This window comes from Castor canadensis, chromosome 2, assembly GCF_047511655.1.
Source record: "Castor canadensis chromosome 2, mCasCan1.hap1v2, whole genome shotgun sequence".
NCBI classification, from domain to species: domain Eukaryota; kingdom Metazoa; phylum Chordata; class Mammalia; order Rodentia; family Castoridae; genus Castor; species Castor canadensis.
The window spans coordinates 187374612-187393848 of record NC_133387.1 but is presented as its reverse complement, the minus strand read 5'-3'; positions in this window follow the sequence as shown (position 1 = coordinate 187393848).

Below are 19237 nucleotides of genomic sequence, written 5' to 3'. Positions count from 1 at the left end.
ATGGAAGGAACAGGGGTTACCAGCAGCCGTTTTACAGAGGAGCTTTAGCTCAGCCTCTCCAAATGTTTATTCATTTCATGATTCCTGTTTCAAAGAGAAAAGAAACTGAGGAACAGAGTAAAAATGGGATTCTCCCAGCTGTGAGTGCCCCTACCATCTGCTGTTTCCTAGAATCTAAGGTAGTTTAGCATTCACCAAGAAATGAAAGCTCCAGTTCTGGGGACCTCGCTGATGTCTAAAATACAGAGATGGTTAAGCACAGTCCCTGGCTAACCAGGTAGCCTTTAATTCATCACAATGTCTCAAGACACACTGCTATGATAACTCATGGAGCCTTGGCGACCTTTTGCATTGCAAATAACCAGGAGAATGAGCTGCGGTGGTGGTAAAGGAAGCTGAGTTTCTCACCACTTTTTTTGAGACATGATCTAGTTCTATAGCCCAGGCTGGCCTAGAACTCACGACCCTCCTCCCTCAGCCTCCTGAGTGCTGGAATTACCCATATGTGCTACCACACCTGACTCAACTCTTAAATCTCTGTACATAACAAGTCTCCTGTGGCCTGACATTGAGCCAGGATGGGTCAGAACCAGGAAATAAAGAAAGAACAGCTATGAGGGGGCCTTGGTTGTAAGGCAAAGAGTTCCTCCACTAGTCTCTGGGTGGTGAGTGGTTAGCCCCTGGGGCAGAGATTCCAGTTCCTATATTCCATCTGGGAAGGATGGGCCTCCCCACTGGAACCCCAACCTGACGCCTCAGGCCCTACCTCATCATCTCCTGGTCAGCTGGGCTACCCAGTCTGATTCCCCAGCTCAGACTCCTCCTCAATGGCTGGCCACTCAGTCCTGAGAGTTATTTACCTGCCGAGACAGCGAAAGCTTCACAATTAGCTGAGCCCCAGCAGGAGACTATTATGAGCAGCCACGCCCCCCACCACTCTCTGGTGTCCGTAATTGAAATGACCCACACCAGTGATTAGATGAGGGGGCTGAAGAAGCCCAGCACACCACCCGCCCTCTTCCCCCACTCCTGTCGGGGAGGTGATGTAGTTAAGTTTGTGCTTCATTTGGCAAAGGCCATAAAGCAGGAATTGCAGCTAGGCTTTCTGCGGGGGCTGGAAGGCACTGCTGGGTGGTGTGCTGGCTCCTTGTCAAGTGGCAGGCTCCAGATTTGAGAGGGAGGGAGCCCCTTACTCCCTTTACTTTGACTTCTCTACCTCTCCTCCAGTCCACACAGAACTGGGGCCCAGCCTAGCAGGTCTAGGCTCTTCTGGGTGTCAGTGGGGATGAGGCTACAAGTGGGCAGTTAGCCCTTGATCACCTGCTCCTGGTTGCCTGCTTGCACTCTTTGGAGAGCTCCAGGCTGAGGGCAAGGAAATCCAAGTACTATTGATAGTTCTTTTCTTCCCACCTCCCTGCCCAGTCTTGGCCTCTCAGCTCCCTGCACAGAACAAGTTTCCTTCTCTTTGTCAGGCCCATCCTCCTGCAATCTCCTCCCCTCACTTGGCTCTTTGAACATCAAGATGGACTTTGATAATAAGGGAGGGCAATTGCTGAAATTTGTCTGAGTTTCCTCTTGCTCCTTCTTCTTCCCCACTTATATCATCACACTGCCCTAAGGACTTCTTACTGCCATGGTTTTCATCCTAAAGGTACCTTCCTGGACACTGTGCACAAAATCTGTGGAGATCTTTCCACCTAGCTGGATGCAAGTGGCTCATGCTTCTAATCCTAGTGACTTGGGGGTCTGAGATTGGAAGGATTGTGGTTCGAGGCCAGCCCGAGCAAAGAGTTCACAAGACCCCCATCTCAAAATAACCAAAGCAAAATGGACTGGAAGTGTGACCCAAGAGGTAGAGGGTCTGATCAAAATCACCTGCTTTCCAAACGTGAAGCCCTGAGTTCAAACCTCAGTCCCACCAAAAAAAGATCTTTCCACCTGTGCCAATAACTACACAGCCATGCTAAAATTTTAATCTGGGGTACCTGGAGCACCAGAGGGCTCAGGGGTGTGCCAGGTGTAGTAAATGTCCCAAATGAGTATTAGTTTTACCCAATCACGAGCTAGGACAGATGAGTTTACTTTCCTATGAAAATAAACACTGATGTGTTTTGGTGATAAACTAAATATTTAGAACAGAATTTCAAAAACAAAACTTTAGACTTTATGAAATGGGAGCAGGTGTCTTTGGCTCTGCCTCTGATTTAGTTAGTCTGTTAATTTTTTTTGTGGGGGGGGCAGGGTCTTGCTACATAGCTCAAACTGGCTTCAAACTCACAGTCCTCCTCCCTGAGCCTCCTGAGTCATGAGAATGCAGGCACGCACCATCAAACTTGGCTTAATACACTGTACTTAAAAGCAGCAAGTTAGGTGTGGAGGTGCATGTCTGGAATCCCAGCACTTGTAAGGCTAATGCAGAAGGATTGTGATTCAAACCCAGTCTCAAAAAAAATGGTGTATCAGTAAAAAGAAAAAATGAGGTGTAGGAAGGCCAACCAATCAGGAAACTATTGTCAGAAAAGAGAAGGTTTTTTTGTTTTGTTTTGTTTTTTCAGTCCTGGGGGTTGAACTCAGGGCCTCTGCAATTTCGAGGCAGGCACTCTACTGCTTGAATCATGCTCTCAGTTCAAGATAATTTGTTATTTATGGTTCCCAAAGGTGGGTCATGAGCCATACCACGTCACAGTGAGGAGGGGCAGTTTCCACCCTAGAAAATGCCAAGGTTGGTCACAAGAGCTGGAGGAGGCAAAGGGAAAAACTATGAGCAAGAGCCAGGACTGTGGTTTCTGCAAGGAGGAATAGAGGAGGCAAGGTAAGCAGATTTAGAATTGGCTACTTTGAATGTTTTCAGTGGGTCCTCAGGCACAGGGACTATCCCTAGTTGTCTGGTATCTGGTCTTGGGTGGTAGAGCGGGTGGATAGGAGCCTGGGTATAATACATCAATAAAGAAGGCTGTTGGGGGTAGGGTGTGGCTCTGGATGAGTTGGTTTGTGTTTGAAGAATATGCTTGTAGATGAGTTGTTTACTGTGTCTAGGAATTGGCTTATCCTGGAAGGGACAGTCTCTCCAGGGTCAAGAGGATTCCAGATATCAAGGCACTAAAATACCAAAAATATAAGGCAAGGTTAATCCAGCCCCTTCTGAGACTCCCAGAGGCATGATCACTTTAGTGCTTTTATGGGTACTGTAATGGAAACAGGTCACATAACTCAAAGGACTGACTCTAATGGAGAGAGCTGTGTATTGTGCAAGCATGCAGGAAAAGTGGTGTGAAGAAGGCCACACCCAGGCAAGACAGGTTCATTTATGCAGTGATTCACTCAACCACTCAGTTAATGACCTGAGCATCTGTCCTGTTAGTGACCTGGCCTAGTGCCCATTCTGGCCTCAAGGAGCCTTTAATCTAGCAGAAGTGGTAGTATAGAAAGAATACAGGTTTAGGGGGTCAGAATCCTGGGGTGAGTCCCACTATCGTGAACTAATTGACTTAGAAGATAATCTGAGCTAATGCTCATAGAAGACTTTGCACTGTGCTGAGTGGTTTTGCGTGAAATCATCCCAGGATTACAAAGGAACCATCTCTGAGAAAGCAGGGAGCTTATTTGTTATTTTGTGTTTAGTGTTGTATTTCTAAGGCCTACATATCCTAGGCAGAGAGATGATGGAGAACACTAGGGTTATTATGAGGTTTCTATCTATTATGATGATGTATTTATATATGTCACCCCAGTATTATCATTCCATTTCACAGTTGGAAAAATTGAGGCACAGAGAAATTAGGTAAATTGCCCAAGATCACTGCAAGTGACAAAATTAGTATTTTAGCTTCCAAGTACCATAACAAATACCTGTTGGAATCAACTTATAAAGAGAAAAGGCTTATTTTGGTTCCCAGTTTTGGAGGTTCCAGTCCATGATTAGACAGACACATTGCTTTTAGGCCTCAGGGGAGGGGAGCAGCACATCATAGTGAGAGCACACAATAAAGAAAAGTTATTCACCTCATTGCTGGGAAGCAAATAAGAAAGAGGAAGGGACTGGGGTCCCACGATCTTTTAAGGGCATACCCCCAATGACCTGAAGACCTCCCAGTAGGCTCCACCTCTTCAAGTTTCCACTAACTCCCAAAAGTTTAAGAGGTTCACAAACTGCTTTTGCTGAAGAGCATGGACTCCTCACTTGGGCCCATGAATTAACAAAAAGCATGGCACCTGTCCTTCATTTTGTACCTGTCTTTGCTCTAAGTCATTCTCTTTGCAGTCACTTTGCAATCACCTTGGATTCCAAGAAAGACAGACGATAACATTTTCATAACATGTAACAGAAACTACCCCCAACAGTATAGTGTCCTCTGGATGGACCACCCTCTTGATAACAACTCTGGGACCTGTCCCAGAACGAGAACTGAGATCATGACCAACCAGATTACACCTGTGACTAGAGTTGTTTAATTGTGCGTACCTTTTGTCCCCTCCCCCAGTTTTTTGTCTATCTAAGCATAGTACTCGTGTCTGTATTCTAAGAAGGCCGAAGATGGGCTGAGCGCTTACTCTATCTTTTCCCACTGCATGTCCCAAGCCATGTAATAAATCTTTCTCTGTCTTCACCATGCCTCTTTATTTGACATATAGGGGTGAGTGACTGGACCTGGCATGTGGAATCCTAGGAGTTTGGGCTTGGGTCCAAAACTCTGGTTTCAAAAGCACCAAACTGGGGACCAAGTCTGTAACAGCTATTCCTTTGGCAGACATTCCAGTTTCAAACTATAGCAAGTAGGATTCAAACCTAAGCTTTCTGGGTCTGGATTCCGTGCTCTTAGACAGCCTCCCATACTCAGGTACATTCCTGAATCCAGACCTTACACCACTGACCTTCACTTCTTAAAAGTGTCTCAGAGTTGCCAACTCTATGTGTGAGTAAAGGAAGAGACTTGTGTTGGATTATGTGAGCTTGATTTCCAACTCAAACATTTATTCATTTATTCTGGACAAGTTACACAAGTAACTCAGACCCTTACTTTTTTTTTTTCCATTTGAAAATTCTAGAAAGAGCTCTTTCTCTGAGTTGTCAGGAGTCTTATTAAGTGCCAAGAACAGTGCCTTGTATAAGAGGCATTGAGAATGATAGCAATTCTTCACGGGACTGTCGTGAGAGTCACGTGGATCAAATATATGAAAAAGCTTTATAAAACCTAAAGGTTTGCTACTCAAAGTTGGGGCCTGGGTTCACAGCATCAGCATTTGCTGGAAATTTGTTAGAAATACAGAGGCCTAGACCCTCCCAGAACTACAATTCAGAATCTGAATTCTAACCAGACCCCCACCAGGGATTTGTTTGTTCATTATTCCCATATTGCCACAGAGAAGAGGGGAGCTAAGGAACAATGAGATAAAGGGTGACAGTGGAGGCTCTGGGAGGCCAAAGGAGCTAGGAGGCACAGGGATAGCACAGTGTGACATGGAACCCACCCTGCTACCCAGGCAGCTGGGCCCCAGGCACCTGCCAATCACTGCACTCTACTTGCTAATCTCTCCTCCTCACAATCAGAGCAGTCAAGCACCCAGTGCAGCTGGGCCGCTGAATTATAGGCTGTGGGCAGATGGCAGAGATGGCTCTGTGTGCCGTCCAAGGAGAGAGTGAATGAGGGTGCAGCAGGCCCCTTTCCCTGACAGCAAACCCTCTTTCGCAGAGAATGAAGCTGCAGCACAAGACATCAGACACCCTGTCCTAGTGCCATCCCTTGCCCAGCTCTGGGCAACTCCTTTTACCCCCCTGAGTCATGGCTGTAGTATCTTCAGGGACTCTCCATGCAGGGCTCCTAGTCCCTCTGCTTGAGGTGGGAGCTTCCTTTCACTGACTTGCCCCTGACAGATGTCACCCTCTTGCTCACTGGACACCCCTCTCCTCAGTTCTGGAAACATCTGAACATCAGGTGGAGGTAGGACTGACACTGGAGGAACCACGTGATAACCATCCTCTCTGTATCTCCTGCATATGGTACACAGGCTGGCAGGGAGCAGGGCACAGAGTTCTGGCTGAAGGAACATCCATGCCAATTTCCCTGAAAGGCAACCAGCCAGACAGCAGTGGGTAAAGTGCCTGGCTGCCACCTAAGTGCTGAATCTGGGGAGTGGGAGAGGAAGAATATCAGGCAATAGGGTAGTCTGTGCTGCTGTCCCCGCTCCTGTCCCTACCTCCCAGAGGTGCCTGAGTGGGAGGAGGCGCCATGACTTGGAGCTGATGTTCTGTCTTCCGACGCAAGTCCTCAGCCACTGTGTCTCAGTCCTAGTCCCTGGGAGGGATGAAAGCTCTCTCCATCTTCCAGAACTCCCCCGCTGATGATATTTCAAATTCCCGTTAGGTTTTATGGGGCACCTTTTCCAGGGCTACAGAAGATGGCTCTGGGGCTGCACTCCAGGCCTTAGGTCTCCTTTATAGTCTACCTATCCTTCTGGATACTCATTCCCACACTCCCTGCCCTCTTGCCCTCTGCCACCCTGAAGCCACTCTTCCCACCATCCTGTGCTTCCTGAGGGCCCTGGGGAAAGCTCAGACTGGTCATTGTGGCTCTACAGGACTGAAGTCCCCGTATCTACCGCTTTGGGCAAGGGTGTATGCGAAATGTGTGTGTGGGTTGCAAAACTGGAGAGGTATTAGAGCTCTCATTTTGCAGATGAGGTTGGGAAAAGATAATATACTGAAGATAATGATAAAAGTGGTGGTAATAATGTTGATTACTGAAAGGTGCTACCTACAGAACACTTGCTACATGTCACATCCTGTCTGAGGACTTTCCATATTGTATCTGACTAAGTCCTGAGAATCTTACTTGGTAGGATAAATTTGCAAGTTCAAAGACTGAGGTTAAGAGAGTTGCTTACCATCATACAATGAGTGAGAGAAGGAGTAGTTTGACCTCAGGATTTTCTGCACTAACACGTAGTAGCATTAGTGTCTTCTTCTAGTGGTGTGTAGGGCAGGGCTTCCCTTAAGATCATACCCTTCTGAGAAAGAGGCCTCTAGCCCATGTGAAAATATACACACTGCCTTAGGCTGGAATCCTGAGGATCCCAGGGCTCCCCTGCTCAGGCTGGAGAGAGGCCAGGGGATAGGGCAGGGGGAGGGGTGAGAAGAGGAGCTGGGTTGTGACATGTTGGCCAGCATGAGCATACCTGATCTTGACTTAAGGGACAGGCCAGAGAAGGCTGGCATTCTGGAGCCCTTGACAAGCCGTGCTGATCTAAGAAAGCGATGTGGCTGGCTGGTTGGAGGGCAGAGAGAAGGAAGTGGGGTGTTAATAGGGGACTATGTGCCCCGTGCTGGGGCAATTCTCCTTTAAGGAAGATAGAGAAAAGGATGGAGAGAGTTATCCAGGCCTAAATTTAAATCCTGGCTCCACTGTTGAATGGCTTCAAGACTCTGGATAAGTTAATAACTTCTCTGAGCTTCAGTTTACTCATCTGTAAAATAAGGATGTCAAGGGGAAAAAATTAAATGATAGCATTGACTGGGGTACTTATGCAGCGGAACCTTTGAACTGGGCTGCAGGCACCCCACCACCGCTATGAGAGTTGACCTTTGAAACAGTGCTGACCTGTACAATGGACCCTTTCCCTTAAGCTACCCAGACATTGATACCAGACCCAATCCCTTTCTTACATGACAGCTTAACTTTTGCTAGCACCAACCATAATTTCTGGCTAACAAATGATGTAATTTCCAATCCTTTTGTGGTATAAAACTATACATGCAACCATCATTTTGTAAAATTCAGGAACATATTTTCAAGATTGCTTAAATCTATGTTTCCCAGATTGCAATTGTAATGAGTCCCAAGTCAATATTGTTTTCTTTGTTCTCAACTAGGTTGGTTTTATTCTAGGTCAGCAGGGATAATGATTTCCAATATCTAGAATGAAGACTATATGAGTGTATAGTATAAGACCTTTAATAGTTGTCCAAATAGTTATTCTCTTTCTCTTCCTGGTCTCTACCAATCACTTCTAACTAGGGAAGTCTAGGCAATTTTTCATCTCTTCTTTCCTCTTCTCTTCTTTCTTCTTCTCTTCTCTTCTCTTCTCTTCTCTTCTCTTCTCTTCTCTTCTCTTCCTTTCCCTTCCCTTCCCTTCCCTTCTCTTCTCTTCTTGTCTCTCCTCTCCTCTCTTCTCCCTTTCTTTCTTTCTTTCTTTCTTGTGCAGTACTTGGGTTTGAACTCAGGGTCTACACCTTGAGCCACTCCACCAGCCCTTTTTGTGATGATTTTTCTTTTTTTTTTCAGTATAAGATCTCTCAAACTACTTGCCTGGGCTGGCCTCGAACCACAATCCTCCTGATCTCTGTCTCCTGAGTAGCTAGGATTACACGCATGAGCCACTGGTGCCTGGCTCTTAATTTTCTTTATAATAGTTGTAGTAATAATAATAATAGCTTCCATTTGCTGAACAAATTCTATGTGACAGGCATAGCACTAAGATTCTTACCCAAATGATCTCATTACATCTGCCTCAAAACTCTATGTTAGGTGCAATGCCTCCATCCTCCCAAGCCCCAGAGAGGTTGATTGGCTTGTCCAAGGCTACACAGATGAAAAGGGGCATAGCTGACACTTGAACAAATTAGAGAGGTCAGGCAAAGTTTTGCTTTGGTAACCTAATATCTCAGTGGCTTACAATAGCATGCTATGTTCTCGCTATAGGTCAGATCCAACCCTCTACATCCTTCCTCTGAGAAACAGGCTGATGGAGCAGCTTCCATCTGGAGCATCACCAGTCACCATAGCAGATGAAGAGAACTTGGTAGGGTCTTGCCTGTCCTGGAAGACATAGGATCCCATCTGCTTATAACTCATTATCCTACTGTCCCTGTCACAAAACCCACCCAACCACCATAAGGGCAGGAAGTATAATCATTACAAGTGCCCAGGAAAGGGAAGAACTTTAATAAGCAATACGGCACTCATGATTACCATATTTACAGCTTCTAATCACTGTGTTCAACTCATGTCCTTCACATAGTGAGCCTTGGCTTCCTCATCTGAAGAGTGGGAATAATAAGTCTACCTTGTAGGAATGCAAGATGAATAAATGATAAAATGTGCAAAAAAGTCTCAAGCCAAGAAACACTGAGTTGTAGTGATCTGTGTTCATATGTCAGGAACAGACTACGGTTGGTCAGTTCAAAGTTCACTCAGTGAAATGACAAACTGTAGAATACAGAAGATTCCCTGTGAAATAAGAGGATGTGCTTTGGAAAGTGCTGTTGCTCTCAGTGGGTATGAAACCACCTTCAGGGAAGCCAGGACAGCAATCAGTGGCAAGAGCGAACGTGCAAATGTGATTATGTCAGCAAATATGCAAAGTGCTGTGCACTTCTGGAAGACTCTTCATTTAGGACTCATTAAATGCTTGGAATGAGGAAGATTGAGAGGGTCCTCTTGGGGAAGCTACTTCAGGCCAGCAAGAAACTTCAAAGTCTATTTACAGAAGTGGAAATCTCCAGAGGAGGAGGAAGAAGGTGGCTGAATTCAGAACACCGCAGAGGTGGAACCCAAGGCTGTAAGGTCTGACAATTGCTTGGGCTACTGTAGGGTCTTTCTACCCACCCCCCCCACCCCCAACCTTGCTCTCTGAAAAGTCTGAGGTCTCTGGAGGTCAAAAGTCCAAAGTCAGTTTCACTGGATTAAGGTCAAGATGTCTGCAGAACTGGCTCCTTCTGGAGGTTCTGAAGGTAGAATCTATTTCCTTACTATTTTTTCAGCTTCTCATGGTTACCTGCATTCCCTGGTTGGTGGCTCTTTGCTCCATTCTTCAAGGCTCAACACTTCAGTTTCTGTTTCTGTCACCATATGGCCTTCCATCTTCTGTCATTAAACCTCCTTCTGCCTCTCTCTTATAAGGATACTTGTGATAACCAAAATACTCTCCTCATCTCAAAGTTCTTCATTTAATCACATCTGTAAATCCCTTTTGCCATAGAAGGTAACATTTGCCATTGAAGGTAACATTGTAGGGATTAGGATTTGGGTACCTTTGGAGCCATTATTTGGGATACTATCTGGAGCCCTTGAGATGGGTTAGACAGCAAAAGAGACAACCATGGACCCAACTGTATCACAGAGCTCCCACTGGGGCTGCGGCCACGGCCATAATTGAGACTTCTATGATGACCCTAGGAGAGCCTGTGTATACCATACCCATCTTCCTTCAGCCATATAGCCACTACAGAGCAGTGGACATGCCATGTCGCCAATCAGTTAACAAATATATCTTTGGCATCTCTTGTGTCCTAAGGGTGGGGGTTCAGATCTGAAGCTCTACTGGGTTCTCTGGGTTGGAGACTCTTCTCACAAATATTTACTGAGTCCCTACTATGTGTCAGGCACTTTTTCTAAGCACTTGGGATATACTGGTAAACAAAGCATGTGGAGATCCATGCCCTGAAGGAGCTAACATTTCATCAGTATAGATAGACAATAATTAACCTAAGTAAAGAGAAGTTAACCATGTGCAATGTTAGGAGGTGATGTGGCTATGGAGAAAAGAGAAAGTAGATTAGTGTCCTGGGTGGGACAGGACAGGTGATGGTATTAAATGGACAAGATAAGACTCATTGAGCAGGCTGGTGGCTCATGCCTATAATCCTAGCTACTCAGGAGGCAGAGATCAGTTGCAAGCTTGCCTGGGCAAATAGTTGTGATGAAAAACCCATCACAAAAACAGGCTGGTGGAATGGCTCAAGGTGTAGGCCTTGAGTTCAAACTCACAGAAAAAGCAGGAATTGAAGCAGAAGCAAATTTTTATTCAGTTTACAAGAGAGGAAAAGAGCCAGAATAATACTGGCCCAAAGTGAGATTAGGACTGGAATTTATAAGCATTTAAGATGTAGGAAGAATGTGCTGCTATTGATGTTTTGTTTTTTTGGTTTAGCTATCTTTTTCCAGGAAATGGCTAGAGTGGTCAGTTTCTCAATGTTTTGTTAGCTCTACAATCTTTTCTATGAGATCATGTGGTCAGAATATGTTGTCAATAAGATGCAAATGAAGTTCTGCTTGAGTTCAGAAAAATAGTTTCTGCAAAACATAGTAAAGCAGCCTTCTGCCAGACACAATGGGGTCCTTTACAAAATGAAGTAGGTTAGGCTAATTCAAGCGGGGCTCTTATAAGATTTAGGCAGACTTAGAGGAGGGCAGTATATTCACCAAGTAGATAGATATAAGATAGAGTCCCCATAGCCATAGCAAAGGTGATGAACAGAACATGCCTGGTATTTCTGAGGAACAGAAAGAAGGCCAGTGAATCTGGAGTGGACAGAGCAATGGGAAAGTCACAACAGGTAAGAACAGAGAGGTAACAGGGGTCAGATGAACTGCATATCTAACTAGGCCAAACACCCCCAAAAAGAGAGAAGAAAAACAAAACAAGGGCCCTGCACTCTCTGGTATAAGACCCTAAAAACTCCTATGAACCGGAAACTAGTTCTTAGGTTAGGATTGTGTGACCTTGCTCAAGTCACTTATTCTGGTTGAGAGTCACTCTCCTCCCTGTCAATGGAAAAGCTACAGGTTCTTTCCTATATTCATCCACTCGGTGGGCTCCATTGAGCAGTGATATGGCCCCAGGCATGTGATACAGCACTGTGGACATGAAGGGGAATCTCTACCTTCCACACCCAGAGTCCTTCCAGTTCTAACTCTTAGTGCTGGAAGAATTAAGGGTAGGAGCCCCAGAAGAGAAGGTATGTTGGGCAGGAATTTTAAGATTAAAAACGCATTAGTCAGAAAAGATAATACTGGATAGGTGGAAGTTTTAGAGAAAGGACTTTGGGGGATCAGTATTAGAAAGAGTTCTCCAAAAATGAAATGGGCTGCCATGCTCCTCACCATTAGAGACAAAGGCTGAAAGATCCTTTTCTGGGTAGAGGCTGAACTAGATGATTCTTGAAGCCTGAGGGTTTTCTGTGATATCTCTATCTCTGGAGGACTTTGATACAAAGGCAGGTTGGTGTTTAAGGGATGTGTTGAGTTTTGCTTTAGGCTGAGGGACAGATTGCTGTTCCATGAATACAGAGGTGAATAAGACAGTACCCCTCTCTTAGCACAGGAAGGCCACATGGCCTTGTCAGTGGGTTCTGCCTTTTAACCAGGTAGTGTGGGCAGAATCTTCCTTACCCGAGTCTTCGAGCCTTCTCTTTCTCCTCTCCTCATTGTTCTATCTCTTGGTCTGGTCCAGGACTATAGGCTTATATTTCCAGAGTATTTCCTCTCTCCAAACAAGGACAGCTCAAGGCCATTATTCCTCATCCATGAAATATGTTATTGCACAGATCACCCAGTGGCTAGCAAAGTCCCACTGTGTCACTGCTCAAGAGAGCAGGAGAACAGAGTCAAGGGGCAGTGGGGCTATGACTATCTGCCCAGCACATTCCCAGAGAAGGCAGACAAAGCACCAAGCTTCAGGGCTGGTGGCATCCTTTCTGCCTCGCTGACAGGTCTCCTGAGAGGACAGGGAGAGCCCCAGAACACAGGTAGATTTGACTTGATCCCCCTATTTTTCTAATGACATTGGTTCACTTAGTCATTTATCCAATGAATAGTTAATGAGTAGCTGCTATGTGACAGGCCCTCATGTAAGGTTCTGAGAATTTAACAGCCAATAAAATGGATAAAAATCCCTGCCTCATGGAGTTTATGTTCTAGAGGAGGGACAGAGTTTGTTGGATGGTGACAATGCTGTGGAGAATGACTATAGAGAGGATTAGGGAGTGTAACTAGATAGAGTCTTCAGAGAAGGTCATCTTTGAAGAAGATAATAGCCACTTGAGTCACATGCAAATTATGACTTCCCAGTTCTCCCTGCCCATCCTGTCAGACTCCACCTTCACTCCACTGTGGCATGCTGCTCAAGAATAACCCCTTTTGGGTTGTGTTTCTATATTCAATCCTTTTAAGCATTCATGCCCTATCGCTCCATTTCTTTACTAACCTTGCAATCATTTTCATTTTTTGAGTACAGCTATGCCAGGCACTGTGGAACATGCTTTGCACACAACATCTCAATTAATCCTTAAGACAATCTGTGAGGTTAGTTATGCCCAACTTAAAACGTGAGAACAATGAGGTTAGACACTTTAGCTATGACTGTAGACTTGATGTTTGTGTCTTCCCAACATTCATATGTTGGTGGAACTTAACCCCTCCCCACCATAAGAAGGTGAGGCCATTGGGAGGTGATTAGGTCATGAGATCAGAGACCTCATGAATAGTATTAGTGCTTATAGAAGAGGTGCCAGAGAGCTGAAAGTCCTGTGAATTATGGTTTTTTTAATTTCTGTGTAGTGAGGAAGAAGGAATGAAAGACAAGGTATGCGTATTTTGAACCAGATCATGGCGTATTGCCTTTCCAATTCCAGATTAATAATTACTGAACTATATTACTCTTTAAAAAGCTTGGAAATTTTGGGAAACAAGTGCTGGCAGGATGGTTATCCTTTTATTCCTATTTGGTAGATATGAAACCAAGACCTGAGGGTTTGATTTGTTCAAGATCAAAGAAAGTTTACGATGGAACTAGGATTAGTGCCTCTCATTCATGAGGGCTCTGACCAGAACCAGACTAGGAATGGCTGTATTCCTCCCATGGCTTCCATTCAAAAACTCATCCACTTTTTTGTATAGACCATATATTTACAGTTTAAAGACATAACAAGGTAAAGATTGAAATATGTCTCCCTCCTTGCTCTGTTCCCTAGATATACATCCCATCCCCAGAGGCAACAAATACTAGGTTTCTTGTATTTTCTTCCTCTTTGCCTTTTATCCCTGTGGAAAAGGTAGAAGACAGAGCCAGCTCTTCAGGAGTTCTGTCCTGGCTTGATTTATGTTATGAACTAAGCTTGGTCACCTTGTACAAGTCCCCAAATACCTCAGAGCTATAGTTCATCTGTAAAATGAGGACCACATCACCTACCTCAGAGTGTTAGGAGTTCAGACAGAACATTCACAAAAGCATATTGTAAACCATGCAATGTTGTATGAGGGTTGGTTAATGTTTTTCTCTGCTCATTTTCCTTTTTCTGGAAAAGCCCAGGAATGATCACTGTTGCCACTCTCTCTCAGAGATACAGGAACGGATATGGGACTCATTTCTACAGGATGAAAGGAAATGATTCAAATTTTACCAATTGCAATTAAAGTTAGATATTACAAAAAACTTTGTTTTGGAATCCTAAAATGGGTTTTTGAGGTCTCTATCTTTGAAAATTTCTCAGAAAGTACTAATTATAATACATTAAGCCTTTATTCTTCCCAGAAGCAAGGGGATGTGTCAGACGGGCTCTCTGGTCCCTTACTCTCTAGAAATTAGAATTCAAGTAGAAGAGAAATTTAAGCTAAACCACCTTCAGCCCCCAGGGTCAATTCTGGGGTGGCCAGATGGATGAACAGCCACTCCATAGGAATAAGATGGTCTCTATGGACACTTCCTCCCTGGAATTTATTAATTCTCTTGAGTTAGGGAGAAATTTAAGCCAAATGACCTTCCACCCCCAGCTCCAGCTCTGGGATAACCATATGGGCTAATGATACATTAAAGCCTGGCCTTTTCTACCAGTTGGTAATTTTAGATATACTTTCCAGAATGACCTTCTACCCTTCTACCTTGGAGAGCACCCTGGGGTTGTTTGGAGCACAGAAGAAAGCTTCTATCCTCTAAGAAATGAAAAGGCTAGGATTTGATGGAGATTTGAGGAAAGGGGTAAGAAACTTCACCTTACATGAAAGAGACGTATCCAGGAGGCTGGGACATTCCTTTCTTAGATACCTGTAAGAACTGGAATGAAACCTCCATCTTTCTGTGCCAGAAAGGAGGGGAAGGGGACAAGGAAAGACAGACCTTGCCTGCTTTGCCATATTTCCTGTTCATAATTCCCTGAATACTTTGTGGCTGTAGGAAGGATTATCACATCCTTATGAAAACAAATCCTTAAATCTCCAAAGTTAAGCACCAGGAAGATCTCCAGGCTTGGAGTGAGGCAGTGGGCAGGAACCAAGCATCCCATGCAATTTCTTGTGTTGTACCTTCCTCTGTAGTCTCTCACAGATCATCACCGTGACCACCACACTGGCCTAATCAGGGACAAAGTCCCCTTCCTTCTCTTTCCCTCAGTGTGGAGGATGAAGGTTGGGTATCCCAGTATGACCATGTGTAAGGAAAGAGACAGGGAAATAAGTAAAAGGGGTACTGTAATGACCAAAACACACACTTGTAAAGACTAGGGATATCAGTTTTTTTAGAGCTTTCCTATTCTTCCTAAGGGTCTGAAATAAGAATGCCATATGAACAGCATAATGTCAGAGGCCTCTTGCTTGGTTTCTTAATTCCAGTGTTTTCACTTGACAGTACCAACATTAACATTCACCTCCTAGGACTAGCCATTCAGTCATCTTGACCTCTTGGGGTCAACATTGAGAAAAAAAAAAAGCACCATGACACTACTCTGCCAGGATCACCAAGCTGTCTGGTTGGTGAAGAAAAGGTCTCTTCTCCAAGTGTCAGCAGACAACAAGCAACCTCATCCATCAATGGTGCCCTACTCCATGCATCCAGATCCAAACAGAATACTAATATAGTCCCCAAACTCTAGCATTACTTCCCTACCATGGGGAGGGGCTGCAGTGGCCACCAGGCCAAGTGCACCATGAAGCCTTATGTTCAACATGTACCTAAACAGTCTTTGCCAGGACCAGGATGGCAGAGCATAGTACATCTGAAACCATGTTGTACTGGGGAAAATATTAAGCTTCATGTCCATTCACTTATCATATCTTCTAATGGTGTTCTTCAATAAAAGTGTTTTTAATTAGCAGACTTCATACAGAACCAGCCAAATGAGCTTGGCTTTCAGCTAGAGCAATCAAGGCAGGAGCAGTGACCCCATGCATTCCCAGGATAAGGGAAGGAGGAGTGTAGGATCCAGAGTCCAATCAACTGGGTCTAGATCCGAAAGAAGGCTCAGATTACGTTCACTGCAATCAGCCCAAACTTTTGAGCCTGTATGACCCAGTATCACACCACCACACCACCTTTTATGAGGTATTTAATTCTACATAGGTTGCTTAACATTTCTTTGCTTCAATTTTCACATTTGCATTGTGGAAATAATCATTGTATCTTCTTTGTTGGAAGCAAAGAGTAAGTAAGATCAACAGCTGAGCAAAGTGCCTGGCACATAGTAGAAGCTCAGCAAATGGTGACTGCTACAGATTGGATGATACAGAATTGGCCATTCCAAGGACCAGGAGCTTTGGTGTCACAAAGGTCAGAGTCACACACAATGGGACATCAAGGAAATAAAGACCAGGGAGGAAGAGACCCTCTATATGTTGAGAACGTTACTGTTCCTCCCTCTTCCCTGTAAAGGCCACAGCTGCCTCTTCTGCCAGAAAACTAGGGATATTGTGAGGCATTTCCTGTCCTGCTGGTTTCTCCCCTCTCCATTAGTGACAGCCCCTAAATCTCCCAGTCTCATGCTAAGTATGGCGGATTGCTGGAACTAGGTACACCTGTCTGTTCTTCTTGTCTGACCATCAACACAGACAGAGGTGGGCTCACAGGGGCACACTATGAGTAAGTGCCAAGCCTAGGTGTACAACCAAGGACTCCATGGAGCCCTTGCTTTGAGATGATAGGGAGGAGGAAGTATATCTTCTATTTAGCACTGTGATGACAAACCAGCAGCCTCTCTCAGCCCTGCCTTGGCAGGTGGGCCCCTTGTAGGTCCAGATGTTACTACGGGTTGCAGAGTTTTTCTAAGTTTATAGGTTTAAAAGGTGAGGCTCTTTGGTGGTAAAAGTTTTACAGATCAGTAAAAATTTACTGCAGAAAATGGGAAACACAGCTGTAATGGAAAAAGCTGGAGCTAGGAGTCAGCTCCATCTGTAACTTGCTGTAGGAATTAAGGCAAGTCAAAACTAAGCCTCTCCCAGTTCTGTGTTTTAACTTAGAAAATGGGAGCAAGAACAGTGATAAGGGGTAACACAATGTGAGCAGCATCCCTTGATGGGTGGGAAGTTCCATTCATGTGCGTGAGTGCAGTCCTACTCCTCTAGCATAGGGAGCATTGGGTACAAAGAGAAGGCTTGTGGGGCCTGGAGTCCTGGAGCTTTTCATTACCCAGCCTGGCTTGCTGCCATATGCGTGTCTGCTTCCACTCCCTGGGAGGAGCCTGGTCGTCTGCAGGCAGAGCTCAGGAATCAAATTAGCCAGGCCTCTGCTGTTCCCTTATCCCCATCGGCCAAGGCAAGTTCATCAAGTCCTCGCACTAATTCTTATCTTGTTTAAAAGGGGCAAAAGTGACTCCACAGTTTCATCTGAGGCAATTTACACCCTGCCACTGGCTACAGTTCCAACCTCCCACCCCAGTCAGTTGTGCTATCAACTCCATTAATAGGAAATTTCTTCAGGGGAAACTTGATCGCCACTCCATCAGACAGGCACACAGGCAATATATCTCCATTCGAGGCTATGGCCTGCCCGGCTCCTTCTAATCCTGTTACCTAAGGAGCTAATTCTCTAATGCACATGCTGTATAGAAGACATCCTCTTTCCTCCTAACCCAATTGGACCACCCCAGAGGATTCCAGGAGTTAATGTAGAAATGAAGGCTTGGGGCCCATGGGACAGGGTCTCTAGGCTTTGTCACTACCTCTTGATTGGTCCAAACACACACACATGGCAGGCACCCCACTCCACAGGGTGGAGAGCCCACTCATCAGAGTAGTGTGACAGGGAGGGTGGGTTCATATGTCAGTCACCCACAGCTGCTCTGCCATTCTTCCCCCGTCTATCCCTCCTCTTTCTTTGCTCCTTCCATCTCTTTTTTCTCCTTCCTCCTTGCCTTGTCCTCCTAACATGGTTTCCTCTTCAGTCTCCTGCCTGTCCTTCTTGTCTTATTTTCCTTTGCTTCTTGCTCCTTTTACTTTTTACTTCTCCCTCTTCTTCTTCTTTGGATCCCTCAACCTTTTCTACATTGTTTTTAATTCTGTTTCTTCTTGTTCTTTTCTCTCTTGCTATGATGTGGCCCCTTTCAGAACAAGGTTGGATCTTAATGCTTCTCCTTGACTTTCTATCTCCAAATGATTTGACTTGGAGCAAGAGGTAGAGGAAGGCCTTAGGGATAGGCACAAGGGCCCCAAAAGGTACACAATAGAGCATTTGATAGTAGCAGTTAGGGTTTCAGGGAGCAGTTGTCTGTTCTTCAATAATAAAATGACTATACTGGTAACCCCAAGAGGGTATGTTATTGCTAAGGTTGTAACCCTGGTATATGGCTACATGAAGGGACCCATCAATGACTGGTATAATGCTGCATGCAGATTTTGTAATGCATATGAACAAAGGAAGATACTCTTCTAGCCATCCACAGCAGCCTCTGAGTAGCAATGACCATAATGGAGGAGCCTAAGTATCTTTGCTGGTTTTGAGGATGCTTGAAAACTTTGGCCCCTTCAGGACCTCAGCCTGGAGGCCCAGGAGGCAGCTTGGCTCTTCCTGACCTGCTTTGTTCAAATGTACAGTGTAAGCATTCCTTTTAGGTTGTTGGCTGTATGCATTCTCTACAGTATGGGGCTCCCTCTTTAATCACTTAGTCTATTCTACCATGTATGCTCACCTCCATTCTCACAAAGGGAATTGTCAAGGGATGATTTATCTTGCTTTTCTGAACTGTGAAATGAAGAAGCACGCGACATAAGAGAAGGGTAGCCCATGCTTGAGCTGGATGAAACCTTTCAGAGCCAAACCTTGGCTAATGGCTTTATGAAGGGACCCCCATCAAAGAATAGCGTAGTGCTATATGCACACTCCACGATGCACATGAATAAGAAAATAAATCCTCCTTGAGAAAAGTATTTGTTTTTAATTTAACTACAATTCAGAAAGTTCCTCCTTCCTACCTTTCCAGCCTAACCATCCATACTTATATTCAACTGGGAAAAGAATTAAAAAGAATGAAAATGTTTTGTTTTTGAAGCTTGCAGTGACTGATACAGATGTGTCTTGCCTTCCACACAGTGGAGGTAGAAAAGCTTACTTACCCACATGATGATTTGGGGTAGGACTCCTTCAAATAGAAATACACAGCAATTTTTTGCTCAGACAACTTTTGGGGCACACAATTGAGTAATGGGGAATAGATATTTACTAACTTAACTCAGAGAAAAGAAACACTTCTTTCAGGAAA